This window comes from Eleutherodactylus coqui, chromosome 5 (assembly GCF_035609145.1).
Source record: "Eleutherodactylus coqui strain aEleCoq1 chromosome 5, aEleCoq1.hap1, whole genome shotgun sequence".
In the NCBI taxonomy this organism is placed as follows: Eukaryota; Metazoa; Chordata; class Amphibia; order Anura; family Eleutherodactylidae; genus Eleutherodactylus; species Eleutherodactylus coqui.
Window position 1 is genome coordinate 39172598 of NC_089841.1, and position 16458 is coordinate 39189055.

At 43.2% G+C, this 16458-nt stretch overlaps 1 pseudogene; it reads right to left on the reverse strand.

The window, feature by feature from the left end:
* The window catches only part of LOC136628745 (zinc finger protein 585A-like), a 183923-nt pseudogene that overhangs the window by 97043 nt on the left and 70422 nt on the right, over positions 1 to 16458 (reverse strand).

Consider the following 16458-nt stretch of genomic DNA (forward strand, 5'->3'; position numbering starts at 1 on the left):
CCGAACCAAGGCGTTGAGTGTGTGCTTTATTTTTTACGCTAGTTCTGTTGTGATTACATAACGCTGCTGTGTTTCATGTACAATTACATGCCTTAAATTTTCTGGCAATGCCTGCTTTCCTCTCGAGCCATCATAGTTAACGTTATGTGTCCACGACTTGTACACCTCGAATGGAACAAGTTCTTGGAACAGTAATTGAGAAAAGCGGTGAGGTTCATCTCTAGCAGCTTTGTGAATACGATTGATCTTTCTTGGGCCTAGGACAGGAAATATATAGTCAGAAATGGGGGTTGGAATAGTAAGGGGGACAGTGGGGGTTCCTCACTGATGCTGGGGATTTCATCAATGCTGTACGTGTCTAATACTGAAGATGATGAAGGTATATCATTGTCAACAAGCACCACCTCTGTTTGATCAATAGCACAAGGAGTCTTTTTTTAACTGCATCTTCCAGCACTTTGCTTGCAGAGGAAAGTCCATTTTTTACACTGTCCTCTACTATTTGGGTAAAAGAAGAAAGAGTTGTGTTCATTACATCTTTCATTACTTGGTTTAGGCAAAAAAGTGCTTCTTGGACAACATCTTGTACCATTGTTCGTAAGCCACAAGACACGTTGGCCATCATTTGCTTCACTTCCTTTTCCAAACTCTTTATCATCTTCTGTGCCCCACAGTTGCATCTATTATGAGGATCTGAGGGAGTCACAATGGAAGACGTGGTGAAATAGAGTCCATTCTTATTTGTGATGGTAGTTGAAAATATATTTTAGTTATTGAATTGGGAAATCTTCAGGTATATCAGTTTCATCAAGTGTTAGTGAATTTAGACTTGTCTTCAACAGAGGACCCATTTCCATTTGAAGAGCAATGTCAGTGGGGAGCAACACTGCAGAAAGGGGCAACCATCAGCAGTTGCCTGGGCATCTAGCTATAGGAGTCTGCTGCTGGAGTTGCCCGCTGATTAAGCGACCCCGCTTGTCCTCTTGTTTCTCCTCCGGAAAGGGTTGGAGCTGTGCACCATCAGCAGCTGCCCCATCCCTTACTGAAAGAGGTGGCTGAATAGCTGCCTAGTCATTAAGCTCCCATTCCCCATGGGTCCTCTTGTCTTCCCCTCTGTGTCCCCTGTGTGGTAGCACAAGATTGGGAGAGCAGTGCTGGAGAAGGGGGCACCCTTGAATAGGCATCCAGCCCCTTAGTGAAGGGGAAGGCTGGCAGGGCTCCACTGTCAGCAAGTAAACCCCACAAACCCTCCTTATCCCCCACTGTCACGTAGCTTGTACATTAGTCACAATGAAGGGTATTCAGCCGTCCATTGTGAATACTCTAGAAACCACAGCTCATTTAAAATAAAGTTTGCTGCAACTTGATTGGTGGTGAAATGCTGTGCGTGGCCTAGGCTGTCACAGGAGCCCACAGTCCAATGCACTGTGACTTTCGGTAATTTAAATATGATTATTAAAACTGGATTCTATGTGTGAAAACTATGTTGAGACATTCTATTTGGTCCCTCCATTGCCAAGTTAACCTAAAAGCCTTGTGACTGGCTGGTGCTAGCCACATACTGGCAGCAGCCTATCACAGACAAGACCCTGGCAAATAGAGCCACTTGTCGGCGGCACAAAATGAAACATGAATGTGCTTGGTCAGGTGGCCATCTGCCAGATCCTGATGCAAAAAAGCACACCTCTGTCTTTAAGTGATCCCTACTGATCTTCTCGAAATGTGAAATATTGAAATCTGCCATCAATTCCACAGCAGATTTCCTATTTAGGCAAGCGGATTAGACAGCATATTGTATTGTGGAATACTGCATTTTTGTGTGTGAAAGCACCCAAAGTCAACCCCTGTTGGTCCTACTATTGCCCCCGTGTCCCCACTGTTGCGGCCTGAGAAGGGGGAAGTGGTGATGCAGAAGGTAGCACCCACCAGCAGCCATCAGTTCTTTTACAGCGCACTGTCAATAAGGGCACACTACAGACTTAGAAAGCACGAATGATCCAGCATAACTCAGGTGCCCCCTCTGCACACCGATAGCACGCATAATGCTGTCTCCACATTCTGTATTCCGTTATCTGGGTCTATGTCTCCACATTCTGTATTCTGTTATCTGGGTCTATGTCTCCACATTCTATATTCTGTTATCTGGGTCTATGTCTCCACATTCTGTATTCTGTTATCTGGGTCTATGTCTCCACATTCTGTATTCTGTTATTTGGGTCTATGTCTCCACATTCTGTATTCTGTTATCTGGGTCTATGTCTTCACATTCTGAATTCTGTTATCTGGGCCTATGTCTCCACATTCTATATTCTGTTATCTGGGTCTATGTCTTCACATTCTATATTCCGTTATCTGGGTCTATGTCCCCACATTCTGTATTCCGTTATCTGGGTCTATGTCTTCACATTCTGTATTCTGTAATCTGGGTCTATGTCTCCACATTCTGTATTCTGTAATCTGGGTCTATGTCTCCACATTCTGTATTCTGTTATCTAGGTCTATGTCTTCACATTCTGTAATGTGTTATCTGAGTCTATGTCTCCACATTCTGATATCTGGGTCTATGTCTTCACATTCTGTATTCCGTTATCTGGGTCTATGTCTCTACATTCTGTATTCCGTTATCTGGGTCTATGTCTACACATTCTGTATTCTGTTATCTGGGTCTATATCTCCACCTACTGTATTCTGTTATCTGGGTCTTTGTCTGCACCTACTGTATTCTGTTATCTGGGTCTATGTCTCCACATTCTGTATTCTGTTATCTGGGTCTATGTCTCCACATTCTGTATTCTGTTATCTGGGTCTATGTCTCCACATTCTAATATCTGGGTCTATGTCTCCACATTCTGTATTCCGTTATCTGGGTCTATGTCTCTACATTCTGTATTCCGTTATCTGGGTCTATGTCTCCACATTCTGTATTCTGTTATCTGGGTCTATGTCTTCACATTCTGTATTTTGTTGTCTGGGCTATGTCTCCACATTCTGTTATCTGGGTCTATGTCTTCACATTCTGTATTCCATTATCTCGATCTAATGTCTCCACCTTCTGTGTTCTGTTATCTGGGCCTATGTCTCCACGTTCTATATTCTGTTATTTGGGTCTATGTATCCACATTCTGTATTCTGTTATCTGGGTCTATGTCTCCACATTCTGTATTCTGTTATCTGGGTCTATGTCTCCCCATTCTGTATTCTGTTAGCTGGGTCTATGTCTCCACATTCTGTATTCTGCTATCTGGGTCTATGTCTCCACATTCTGTATTCTGCTATCTGGGTCTATGTCTCCACATTCTGTTATCTGGGTCTATATCTTCACATTCTGTATGCCGTCATCTGGATCTATGTCTCCACATTCTGTATTCCGTTATCTGGGTCTATGTCTCCACATTCTGTATTCCGTTATCTCGGTCTATGTCTTCACATTCTGTTATTTGGGTCTATGTCTTCACATTCTGTATTCTGTTGTCTGGGTCTATGTCTCCACGTTCTGTTAACTGGGTTTATGTCCCCACATTCTGTTATCTTGGCCTATGTCGCCGCATTCAGTAATCTGTTATCTGGTCTATGTCTCCACATTCTGTTTTCTGGATCTATGTCTCCACATTCTGTATTCTGTTATCTGGGTCTGTGTCTCCACATTCTGTATTCTGTTATCTGGGTCTATGTCTTCATACTTTCTATTCTCTTATCTTGGCCTATGTCTCCCCATTCTGTTATCTTGGCCTATGTCTCCACATTCAGTATTCTTTTATCTTGGCCTATGTCTCCACATTCTGTATTCTCTTATCTTGGCCTATGTCTCCGCATTCTGCTATCTGGGTCTATGCTTCTACATTCTGCTATCTGGGTCTATGTCTCTACATTCTGCTATCTGGGTCTATGTCTCTACATTCTACTATCTGGGTCTACGTCTTCACCTTCTGTATTCTGTTATCTGGGTCTATGTCTCCACATTCTGTTATCTGGGTCTATGTCTTCACATTCTGTATTCCATTATCTGGGTATATGTCTTCACATTCTGTATTCCATTATCTGGGTCTATGTCTCCACATTCTGTATTCCATTATCTCGATCTAATGTCTCCACATTCTATATTCCGTTATCTGCGTCTATGTCTCCACCTTCTGTGTTCTGTTATCTGGGTCTATGTCTCCACGTTCTATATTCTGTTATTTGGGTCTATGTATCCACATTCTGTATTCTGTTATCTGGGTCTATGTCTCCACATTCTGTTATCTGGGTCTATGTCTTCACATTCTGCATTCCATTATCTGGATCTATGTCTCCACATTCTGTATTCCATTATCTGGGTCTATGTCCCCACATTCTGTATTCTGTCATCTGGGTCTATGTCCCCACATTCTGTATTCTGTCATCTGGGTCTATGTCCCCACATTCTGTATTCTGTTATCTGGGTCTATGTCCCCACATTCTGTATTCTGTTATCTGGGTCTATGTCTCCACATTCTGTTATCTGGGTCTATGTCTCCACATTCTGTATTCTGTTATCTGAGTCTATGTCTCCACATTCTGTATTCTGTTATTTGGGTCTATGTATCCACATTCTGTATTCCATTATCTGGATCTATGTCTCCACATTCTGTTATCTGGGTCTATGTCTCCACATTCTGTATTCTGTTATCTGGGTTTATGTCTCCACATTCTGTATTCCATTATCTGGATCTGTGTCTCCACATTCTGTATTCCGTTATCTGGGTCTATGTCTCCACATTCAGTATTCTGTTATCTGTGTCTATGTCTCCATATTCAGTATTCTGTTGTCTGGGTCTATGTCTCCACGTTCTGTTATCTTGTCCTATGTCACCGCATTCTGTAATCTGTTATCTGGTCTATGTTTCCACATTCTGTTATCTGGGTCTATGTCTCCACATTCTGTAATCTGTTCTATGTTTCCACATTCTGTTATCTGGGTCTATGTCTCCACATTCTGTATTCTGTTGTCTGGGTCTATGTCTTCACGTTCTGTTATCTGGGTTTATGTCCCCACATTCTGTTATCTTGGCCAATGTCGCCGCATTCAGTAATCTGTTATCTGGTCTATGTTTCCACATTCTGTTTTCTGGATCTATGTCTCCACATTCTGTATTCTGTTTTCTGGATCTATGTCTCCACTTTCTGTATTCTGTTATCTGGGTCTATGTCTCCATACTCTCTATTCTCTTATCTTGGCCTCTGTCTCCCCATTCTGTTATCTGTGTCTATGTCTCCACATGCAGTATTCTCTTATCTTGGCCTATTTCTCCACATTCTGTATTCTCTTATCTTGGCCTATGTCTCCGCATTCTGCTATCTGGGTCTATGTCTCTACATTCTGCTATCTGGGTCTATGTCTCTACATTCTGCTATCTGGGTCTATGTCTCCAAGTTCTGTTATCTGGGTCTGTGTCTCCCCATTCTGTTTTCTGGGTCTGTGTCTCCACATTCTGTTATCTGGGTCTGTGTCTCCACATTCTGTATTTTCTTAACTGGGTCTGTGTCTTTTAGCACATAGTAACTTGATCAAAGTCTAATAGTAGCTAATAGTTCCTTAGTCTTAAAATTAGACAAATACTTTTCTAATTGGTACTGATAGCAGATGAATAACAAATCGGCTGATGTAAGATATTTCTTCATCATAAGAATATCCCAGCTGGATTTCACAGCCATATTTATAGATGCTCATCATGTTATCACCTAAAATGGTATCAGATTTTATCCATATTTAGTTTGTATTTTGGCTGAATGGGATAAAATACAACAGAAAATCTTTCAGAGCTCGGAGCTTATAAATCTAAATAAAATATCTGCAGCTGCTGACTGAGAAGAATCTGTGACTCCTCTCTGCTGTATTTAGTGGTTACTACTCACCTGGATGGTTACCTGTAGAAATATCCTCTTTACACCGCTGATCACCCCTCACATGTGTATCTTTAGTATAAATATTGGTCATATCTTTATCCTGATAAAAAAGCTGAAAGACAAATATTGTAAAAGTCAGCAGACGGTTGGAGAAGTCGTGTGGAAGGTTTTACATGACCAGAAAAGATCATTAATCATTATGATGACCAAAAATGATCTGACAGAAGTAGTTATTTGAGCCCCATAGTTGCAGGTCTACAAGCTAGACTTAGATATTAGATGGTGGCTCAATGACCCCTTAGGATCCTCATACACATGTATATCCGGCATGGCTAGACACGCTGTACGTTGTCTCAGTGGAGGAGATCAGCGTCTACCAGACACATCCGCTGTTTGTCTCGGGGAAAATAAAGGAGCAGATAGATATAAATCCAACCCGTTGACTCCTTATTTCCACCATTAGTCTCCACCGCCAGAAAACTGGGAGAAGATCCCAAAAACATGTAATGTCTCTGGTCAGCGGTAATCCTGCCATCTCCACCGGCCTCATCACACAAGTAGAAGACATCTAATAAGACTGAAGACAAGAGCTTCACAGCCTTCTACAGATCAGAGGGACATCTCTATTTACCTGATGGTCCTGTGGAAGAGGACAGGGACTTCTCTCTGGTGGGCTTCTCTTACTGGATGGAACTGGAGGAAACACAGACAGACACTGAAGTCATTCTTTACATACCGATAATAAAGTTCCCGTGTATTTAGTCCTGTCTATTACCTGGTGATGGGAGCGGCTGGCGGGTCTCCATCATGGCGTCTTTGTACAGATCCTTGTGTCCTTCTAAATACTCCCACTCCTCCATGGAGAAATAGACAGCGACATCCTGACACCTTATAAGAACCTGACAACACAATATATAGTCATCACCCAGAAGCCTCCAGTGCTGTTACTGTATAATGTCCCAGCATTCCCTGCAGCGTCACCTCTCCAGTCAGCAGCTCAATCATCTTGTTGGCGAGTTCTAGAATCTTCTGTACATTGATGTCCTCATGTATCAGGGGGGGAGGTGGGGGCACCGTAATTGTGTTCAGGTTTCTTCCCCATCCTTCACATACAGGGGCCCGGCAGTCAAAACTAGAGGTCTTCTTCACTACTTTGTAATTCTGTATATGGGGAGACAGTAATAAATATCACTACAGACATTTCTAGAGTCCATCACCTCTCCAGTGTCATCATCTGTTATTACCATAGATAAGAATTATGTAATGTGACATCATCAGAATCTCTTTTCTCTCCAGTGACATCATCTGTTATTACCATAGATGAGAATGATGTAATAGGACATCATCAAAATCTCTCCCCTCTCCAGTGACATCATCTGTTATTACCATAGATAAGAATGATGTAATGTGTCATCATCTGAATTTCTACCCTATCCAGTCATATCATCTGTTATTGTATAGAAAGAGAGCAGCCCTAGGTTATACCTGGCTATATAAGCCTAATTCCCCCAAAATTGCCAAAGGCAAAAATAATTATCTTTTGGTTATACCCTCCCAAAAGAGAATATGATGTTATATACTTTTTTGACATATATGTCCTCAAAACAGACAAAGACACTTTAAAATTGAGGAATAGGTGGCTGAACTAAATCTTGACTGAGTCCATGTAAGAATTAAATATATATTGCAAGGCAGACTGTGAGGGCAATTGTCTTTGGCCACTAAGATAGTCACACAGCATAGAGTATTTGGGGGAAATGATGTTACTGTTGGCAACCAATAATGGGATGCATAGGGTGTCAGTTAATAGAGGTGCTGTATAAGCAGCCATATTCAATTTTCCCAATAAACTCCTATGCTGATTATGTATCAATCACAGTAGTGACAGAGGCTAGAGATATGAGAGAGGTCTCTGTCAGACCACAGAAGACTACCTCAATGCTTAGCTATCAATAATAATTTTTTGCATAGTTAAGCCATCCCTAAATCTAGTCTAAAAGATATGTAACACATGCCCTCCAAATATGTTTCACCACACAGGCTTTAACAAGGGAGTTCAGGTAGGCTATAGTGAAGGCAGCGCTGCGCTGACAGCTTTTTTATAGAGAGAGCGTGTGATCATTAGATTTCTAGTCAATGTGAGACTATGACTATGCAGCATCAGAGTAGTGGTTCTATGGCATAGCTTGATAGAATGCCTGTCAGACTGTGGAATAATGTTATTGAGGTCAGAAAATGGCATCCTGCAAAAAACAAGCCCTTAGACAACAACAGCGATGGATAAATAAAACTGTTATGATTTTTTAACCCTTTCCAATCCACTGTCTGATGTTTTCCTACATTCTGATTGAAGCTTGTACAGCTCCAATGTCAGAAGACGTCCGACAGGGTATTCTTACCGTCTATTGCCAGCCTCTCTGCTGTTGGAGCCTCTCTGGTGCACACACACTGGCTTTAGCCTGCAGGGGCACCGTTGTATAACAGCAAAGAAAGTAAGCCTTTTAGGAAACCCTGAATACAAAATTGGATTGGAAAGGGTTAAAAGGGGGGAGGAAAAAACGCAAATAATAAAAAAAGAGCCATGTCCTTAAGGGGTTAATTTTAAAGTATCTGTTTAAAGTATCTATTTTGAGTGCTTATATATCAATAAAGTATATAATCTTATATTATTCACTTTTGGGAAAGTATAACCATTAGGCTAAATTTGGCAATTTTTTGGGAAATTATATAATCTGTTATTAACCCTTTCCAATCCACTGTCTGACGTCTGAAGACATTCTGATCGAAGGCTGTACAGCTTCCGATGTCAGAAAACGTCCAGCAGGGTATTCTTACTGTATATTACTGGCCGCTCTATTGTCAGAGGCCTCTCCAGCATGTCCAATACTGCAGTACTAGCTCTAGCCAGCAGGTGGTACCATTGTATGATGACAGAAAGAGAAAACCCCCTAGGAAACCCTGAAACCAAAATTGGATTGCAAAGGGTTAACATAGATAAAATGATGTAATGTGACATCATCAGAGTCTCTCCGCCCTCCAGTGACATCATTTGCTCTTACCATAGATAAGAATAATGTAATGTGACATCATCAAAATCTTTCTCCTCTCCAGTGACATCATCTGTTATTACCATAGATTAGAATGATGTAATGTGTCATCATCAGTATCTCTCACCTCTCCAGTAAGCTGAAAGATTATCTCTAGGGTGAGATTTAATATACTCTCTGCCATCTTGGTCCTGTTCTTCTCCATCCTTGACATGTAGGTCAGAAAAAATTTCTAATATAGAAGATATTAACAGAGGATCCTATATTGTAGAGACCTAAATGGAAAAAAAGATAAAACACGTAAAAACCACATAATATCCCATAAAAAAAATATACAAATTACTGGAGATAATAAGGGGAAACATTTGAAAAGATATTAATTCTTCAGCGACCACCCATATGTGTTTTCACATCCTGTGTGTCTGGGCTTTAATCTACAGGGCTGTAAAAACATGTGTGACAGCTGTCTGCTATTGGCTGCTATAGCCCTAGATGTCACCGGGGGCCGCGGTGTGCGACCCCCAGTCACGTGATCACGGCATCCTCATAAAGGTGTTTAAAAAGTTAAAGTTTCATCTCTTACGGATTGTATCTGTGAGGGAAGATGAAATTACCTACCTAAGGCCCCCAGATTTGTCCCCCAACAAGATCTTTATCCACGGACCTTTCACTGTGCATGCGCCTGGCAGCAAAACGGCAAGCAAATGCGCAAAAGCCGAGGTTTGCCTGGAAAATTTAAAATCTTCCTACTCCTGGCTTCCAAAGGTAGCCAAAAGCCCGAAGGTTTCACCGAGGGCTGCGGTATGTGGTTTCTGGTCACATGATTAGGGATGAGCGAGCATACTCGGAAAAGCACTACTCGCTTGAGTAATGTGCTTTATCCGAGTATCGCAGTGCTCGTCCCTGAAGATTCGGGTGCCGGCACGGAGCGGGGAGCTGCAGGGGAGAGCGGGGAGGAACGGAGGGGAGATCTTTCTCTCCCTCTCTTCCGCCCGCTCTCCCCTGCTCCCCGCTGCGACTCACCTGTCAGCCGCAGCGGCACCCGAATCTTCAGGGACGAGCACTGCGATACTCGGATAAAGCACATTACTCGAGCGAGTAGTGCTTTTCTGAGTACGCTCGCTCATCCCTACACATGATCACCGTTATCTATTGGATAAATAAAAAAGTTGGATCAAACATCTATGAGGGGAGATAAAATTACTTACTTAGGCCCCCAGGATTTGTCCCCCGATGGGATCTTTATCCGCGAACTTGTCCTTGCCCATTGGTAAAATGGCAGACGCAAGCACATAAGCTGGAGAAGGCCTGGGAAATTGAAAATCTCCTTGCTCCAGGCTACTAAAGGTAGTAGATAGCCTGGAACAGTGACCAGAGGGCTCATTAAGTGGATCCCGGTCACGTGTTCGCCATTATACAATGGTATATAAAGGTAACGATCTACCTTAGGCCTGTCTCACACCACCAGATAGGAATTGCGGATTCTGCATGCATTTGATCCGTAGCAATACGTGGATCAATCAAATACATTGGATTACACAATTCCGCTCAGAATTACATAATCCACTCGCAGAAAACAGAACGCAGCATGTTCTATTTTACTGTGGATATTCGCGACATTGTGCTCAATAGTCACGGATATACCCGCAGCCCGTACATTGTGTAGGGGCTGCTGGTACTCGTATCGTTACTAAGTGATGACACGGGAAATATAAACGAACAAAAAATGGAGTACTGCACATGAGCGCCTGTGTGAGTACGCAGTTATGTGCAGTACATTACATCACACCGCCGGGCTCACAGCTGGGATCTGCTGCAGGTCTCCACAAGTGGATTCAACAAACGGCCGTGTGAGCCCGGCATTATTCAGATTACTTCCTGTAATGCCTACAGAATTCACAAGAATTTACGAGAAGCCCCGGGAACCCTCGCCTTCATGCAGTTCCAGGAGCAGCTCATTGGGCGCCTTCTGTGTGAGACCGCTGCACCTCATCAAGCTTACAAAGCCTCACAGAGTGACACATTTTACACCCCAGCCCTGCCACTGAGGTCAAGAAATACCCCCCAAAAAGTGTTGGGTTTGTAGCAAGCATGGGAGGAGGAGTTATACCCGATTTTATTGCCCCATGTGACCATCCAAACAAGGCTGTAAGATGGTGAAACAGCCCTCCTGTTGTGAATGTACCTGTTTCTGTAAGTTTATGCTGTTATAACTGACATTTTGTTGTTTGACCACAAACAATGCAACAGGGGAGAGGAAGTGCATCATCACTGCCCAGACCGGATAGAGCTCAGAAGAAAAGAGAGACGCGTGTGTCAGCCATCTTGTAAAGTGTGCCTTGGAGGACTGGAGAGAGTGAGCCAATGTGATCCACATGGAAAAGGACCCGCAAAGAACCGGAGTTACAGTGAAGGTGAGCTGAACTAGAGACTGTTTCAGAATTTGTCAGACCCCCATCCTAATAGAGAAGATTGCTTTAAGGACCGGGCTCAGAAGTTGCAGAGTTAGTGAGTTCACATGGTTCTCGGATGAACTCCTATTCCTGCCGTTCCAGACAAAGCATAGAGGTACCCAACAGACCCAGGTCAGCCAGAGTACCAAGGCCTCTGATGTAACCATGTACGCACCGCATTGTATGTTTGGTGCCAAACTGCTCAAGGCTAATAACAAGGCCTGTAGTTAGTTAGTTTAGTTAGGCATACTGTCTGTCACAGGCCCCACTACTGGTGACTGATCTGTATATTTAATAACCCTCAAACACAGAGAACTCCATAGAGCTGTAATTCCCAGAGTGGGAGAGAGCGCTTTCTACAAAGGTCTAAAAGTTACAAGTTATATACATTTCCTTGGCTTGTATGCTATATACTGTGATATCTGTTTGATGGTAAAATAATGGAATAAGGGTCTCGGGTGCCCAGATGAGTGTATGTAAATATCTGGGGGGGGGGGGGGGGGGTTCTTTTTGGTAAAGGGTTTTACTAAACTAAGTAAAATCTCATTTTTACAAATGAGTTGGAGTCGCCTCTTTTGTTCAAGACTCCACTGTATCCTGCGGAGCCGACCCCCGTACACTGCTTACAAGGCCTCCGTAATTACCCCTGTTTTAAGACATACCGACCAGTTTACATTATTACTTTTATCTAAGATTTAGGGAATGCCAAAAAAGTGCACGGGGGGGGGGGGGGGGATCATTTTTAAGGAGTCATTTCCCCCCCCCCCCCCCCCCCCCCTACACAAGTGTGCAGTTGTGCCCTGAAATCCAATGGGGTGTTCCCTCCATCATAGGCCTAGCCGTGAGTCCTATAAGAAGATTGGGGCTACAATGGGGTTATTGCTGAACAAAGAAGAACTAGTGCTGTAACATTTGGGTGCGTCTTCCCAGTTTGAAACAAAGGAAACTGTAATAAAAGGGACATTTATGAAAAAAATTACATTTTATTTTTCACATGCTTTATAATAATTTTTGCAAACAACGGTGGGTTTAGAATTCTCAGTGCACACCTAGATAAATGGGGTCTTTTGTGTGTGTGTGTGTGGGGGGGGGGGGGGCGTTATATCCTTTTGGCAGCTTGATTGCTCTACAAGTGAGCAATAGGGCCTTGAATTTATTCAGTTGTGCCCTGAAAGTCAAAGGATTTTCCATCTGTTATTGCCCAGCCATGTGTCCAGTAAGCAGATTAGAAAGATACCCCAAACACAGAACAAGCAGAGGTATTAGGTTTGGGGTGCAAGTCTTCATTCATGTGTGTGCTGTACAGAAAAAAACGTTTTTTAAAATGACACAATTGCCCAAAAAATTTAAATAGTATTTTTATCCTTTTGCTTTGCTTAGATTTATTCAGAAACTGTGGGGTCAAAATACGCAGTACACCCCTAGATGAATTCTTTAAGGGGTCTAATTTTCAAAATGGGGTCATTTGTGGGGACACTCAAGGGCTCTACAAGTGTGCAATGGGGCCTAAAACACCTTCAAGCAAGATTTTTTGCTATATGCACCCATACAACCACGCAAATGCACAGCCTCTGAGTTAACTTTCCAAGAGTAGACTCATACGGCCTTGATGCCTGGCAGCCATACAAACACACAGCCTCCGGGTTAGATCTCCCAGAGTAAGCTGATAGTCTGGGTGGGCTTTGATTCCGCCTACGTTTAAGTAGCGATAGCTCCACCTTCTGATGATGGGGGGCTCGCACTTATTTTTGACCTATCAGCAATCGTTCCTAAAGGGCTACTGCTTCCTGTCGAACTCTCGCAATATTTGAGGATGTCACACCACTCCCATGCATGCGCCGTGGACCCCAATCTCGGGTACTCTGATTACGGCATATTCTTGCCGACTTCTCGCGATACCGAATAACATTTCTCTTGCGCATGCGCTCTGAGCTCTGAAGTCGCGCACCATAGAGAATAACAGCCCTGGATCTTAATGGGGTTCTGTGCAAGTATCTTGCGTTAAGCGCACGTGCCATATGTGTGATATATCGCACAGCATTGATCAGGCTGTATGTGCACAGTTGGGATAGTTAACCCAGAGACTGTGTGTGTGTGTGGCTGCTTAGCGCTTATAGCCAGGCATCAAGGCTGTATGAGTCTACTCGTGGAAAGTTAACCTGGAGGCTGTGTATTTGTGTGGTTGTATGGGTGCATATAGCAAAAAATCTAGTGTAGTAGGGTGAGAGGAGAAGTCAGTGATGAAAGATATGTGACGCAGAGGTTGCTCAACTCGGTGATGTAGGCCTCGCATCCTCGCTCCAGTACAGGTTTTCACCTGAGCCAGGTGGAGCTCAGGCACCAGCTAGATACAAAAGGAGTCAGTCTGCAGAGCAGTGGTGTGTGTGTGATATAAAAGGAGTCAGTCTGCAGAGCAGGGTGGGTGTGTGATATAAAAGGAGTCAGTCTGCAGAGCAGGGTGGGTGTGTGATATAAAAGGAGTCAGTCTGCAGAGCAGGGTGGGTGTGTGATATAAAAGGAGTCAGTCTGCAGAGCAGGGTGGGTGTGTGATATAAAAGGAGTCAGTCTGCAGAGCAGGGTGGGTGTGTGATATAAAAGGAGTCAGTCTGCAGAGCAGTGGTGTGTGTGTGATATAAAAGGAGTCAGTCTGCAGAGCAGTGGTGTGTGTGTGATATAAAAGGAGTCAGTCTGCAGAGCAGTGGTGTGTGTGTGATATAAAAGGAGTCAGTCTGCAGAGCAGTGGTGTGTGTGTGATATAAAAGGAGTCAGTCTGCAGAGCAGTGGTGTGTGTGTGATATAAAAGGAGTCAGTCTGCAGAGCAGGGTGGGTGTGTGATATAAAAGGAGTCAGTCTGCAGAGCAGGGTGGGTGTGTGATATAAAAGGAGTCAGTCTGCAGAGCAGGGTGGGTGTGTGATATAAAAGGAGTCAGTCTGCAGAGCAGGGTGGGTGTGTCTGTCTGTGTGCTTCAGACATGTGCACGGTGGAAGACGAAAGCAGGAGTTTGTCTTCCCAGGAGGCTGATGAGATCCCTGTTCCTACTGACTAGAGGAAGCTACTCACAAGTCTACTAAGAGGTTGCCACCAAGGAGGCTCCACTTCAAGCTGGTAAAAGCTGCCTGAACCAGAACTACCACTGTTATATTGTCTATTGCTATGGATACAAAGGACAGTCAGATGTTCATACTACTTACTGCATTGAACTTGAAGGACTTTTGATTTCTTCCACTTTTACTGGGATACCAGCTGTTTATGTTATAACCTCTCATTTGAATAAACAAACACGAACAGACTTTTGTTGTTTGCCTGGTGTTTAAACCTCCTGGAGCGTCACACTAGCTTCTATGTGAATGCATCATGAGTTTTCACCACCTTGATGAATTATCCTTACAGACAATAGCTGAACTTTAGGCACGGCTACATTAGCACATATAGCCAAACATCAATGCTGTATGTGCATCTATAGGCCATCTCTGTCATCCCGATGAATCAGCTATATGATAAATTGCTGAGGAAATGTGTTGATGATAGGATATAGGTTTTTTTTTTTTTTAGGATAAAGTTTAGATGATACGAAATTTTCATAAAGACAGTGTAACGATAACAGTTATTAGCTAATGAAGGTTCCTGTGATCCTAATAGACAGATAACCTCATTAGCAGGTCGTTAGATTCCTTTCAGGATACGATCATCTGGATCTGAGAGGGATGAATAAAGACCACCAGTGTGTGATAGACATGATGATTGGTTGGTGTAAAATGTCTATCGATTTGCACTAGACGTATTATGTGTGTTTTGTGACTTCAGCCTAATGTGGAACTCTGCTGCATAAGGAAAGAGTTAAATCACAGTGTTATGTTATTGCTTGAGTGTTTTCCCAGTCCTCCGCATCCCCCACACATAGAATCTTCTTGAACAAAGAGATATGTACTTCCAGTTTCAGTTTTGAGCACGTTTGTGAGACAAAGACTTGCTTATACATTGGACTTGAGAGAAGGTGGGCAGGAAGGAGGGGGGATTCTATGTGATCCGACAAATGAGAATCCTATATGTTACTGATGTAACCTGTTGCACGCCCATTGTGTGTCTGTACAATAAAAGGCCCTGTCTGGCTGTTTCTGGGCAGAGAGCCATTTTGGATATGAGGCTGATAGCTTGTGTCTAATTTGCTCCACGAAGTGTGCACACGATATAATTCGGAAGCGGCAAAATACCCCAAAGCCTGCTGGAGAAATCATAATCCAGATCAGTGGAGTCCCTGGGTGAGCGAGTGGATCTGTGAGGTCACAGCCTGGAACGTACAGAGATCGGCAGATGGCACGCAGAACTCAGGGGCCCGAAAATCTACAGAACACGGTAAGATTGCTTTATGTAAATCTACCGATGTGAGCTGGGTTCTGACTGCTTTTCTGCCTGTTCCTGATCCAGACTGGACCTTCACTGAAAGACAGGTAATAACTCTAGTTCTGTCCACTCGGAAAATCACCATGTTACCTGTCTAGGGGTATTTTGTATGCTGTTGTGTCTGAGACGGTTAAAAATTGTTTATGCAAGACCAAGAGATAAATTCTGTGAGGGTTAATGTGTCGAGAGGGCGGACTCGGCTGTTTACGTCTGAGGGAACACGCCAGTGACACTTTCTCCTAGGTAAAACTAGTGTGAGGTTAGGAAGATTTATGATACGTATATTTACCTTTTATGATTGAGCGTGTTATGTTCTCATATGTGAAAAGGTATTTACGGGTGAATATAGCCGTGGTGTGACGGCTGGCTCCAGAAACTCTTGGTCATTGAAAATAATCGTCAGTCTCTGTGTATAGCTAAATGTCCTGTCTAGATCGTGTACAAGGAGTGCTCTTGGGGATTACTAGTATACGGTGGGCTGTTATAAAGGTAGATGAGATATATACCTTGAGCCGTTGTGGGTATTCTCCAGTAATCCCGTCTGTTTGGTACTATAGAAAGAATGTGCAGTGTTTATTATCAGGGGGGAGGGCTGCTGATAAGAGAGTGAACTGAAAGCTTTTTCCAATTAACCCTTTCTGTTTACTTTGTCTTTCCCTGTGTTTTGTAGAATTAATGTGCATTGTAATCT